This window comes from Pteropus alecto, unplaced genomic scaffold (assembly GCF_000325575.1).
Source record: "Pteropus alecto unplaced genomic scaffold, ASM32557v1 scaffold7, whole genome shotgun sequence".
In the NCBI taxonomy this organism is placed as follows: Eukaryota; Metazoa; Chordata; class Mammalia; order Chiroptera; family Pteropodidae; genus Pteropus; species Pteropus alecto.
Genome location: NW_006494614.1, coordinates 63,859,130 through 63,860,048, shown reverse-complemented (window position 1 = coordinate 63,860,048; position 919 = coordinate 63,859,130). Strand labels below are relative to the sequence as shown.

The 919-nt window shown below is 55.9% G+C and overlaps 1 protein-coding gene across 1 annotated transcript in view; it reads left to right on the top strand.

Annotated features, from left to right (window-relative positions):
• The window catches only part of SLC7A9 (solute carrier family 7 member 9), a 15,469-nt gene that overhangs the window by 474 nt on the left and 14,076 nt on the right, over positions 1-919 (top strand). The window lies entirely within an intron of this gene.

Sequence of the window (919 nt, the reverse complement as noted above, 5' to 3'; positions counted from 1 at the left end):
TCCTGCTTAGTGAGTCTAGCTGGGGTGGTGAGTCTGACATGGGTGTGATCCCTCTGAATTGGAATGTGGTAAGGGCTGCAGCCGTGTGGGGGCAGAGCTTCTGGAAGATGGACTGGCACTGGCTGGTGGGTGGGGGGAGGCAAAAAGGAATTCAACGGCTGTTCACACTGAGCAACGCTAGTCCCAGGTGTGGACAGTAACTACAGGGCTGAGCATGGAGGGACGAGCTTCAAGCCCAGAGGGCGAGGGGTGAGGGCCCCAGAGCAAGACCAGGATGGCTTCCTGAGCAAGACCAGGGGGCCGAGCTCCGGGTGGAGCCGCCAGGAGCTTCCAAGCCTGACAGCACGGGGAGTGGATGGAGGGAGGATCTGGGGATTGACAAGCGGGGTGGCATGGCTTGACTGTGGGTCGGCCTGGGACCTTGGGTCCCCAGGAGTTGGCTGATAGGCAGCAACACCCTCCCTTTAGGCCATGAAAAATGTACAATTGAGCTAATCCCAGGCGAGTCCTAAACTCGGGGAAGCTTGGGGTTTTTTTTAAGAAGGAGGCATCTGTGAGCCAGCCCCAGCCACTAGAGGAGGCAGGCTGACCTCCCTGGGAGCTCGCCTTGGCCCTGAGGCCAGAATGGAAGCTGATGCTGCTGCTCCCTGGGTGTGTCTCTGCCGTGGCAAGCCCTGTTCTTTGGGCTCTAACCCTGACCACAGCCTCTACCCAGACAGGCGAACAGAAGCACATTCACCTCATGCTCCAGAAATCAGGCTGGTGGCTTCCGAGGGGCTTGGTTCAGACATTTTCTTCCTTTAAAAAAGTGGTTTTCTTTCTTGATTCATGCATAATTTACATACAGTGAGGTGCGCAGCTCTTCAGTGTTCAGTTTGATGAGTTTCAACAAACCGATCACCCCAGAAAGTTTCTTCTT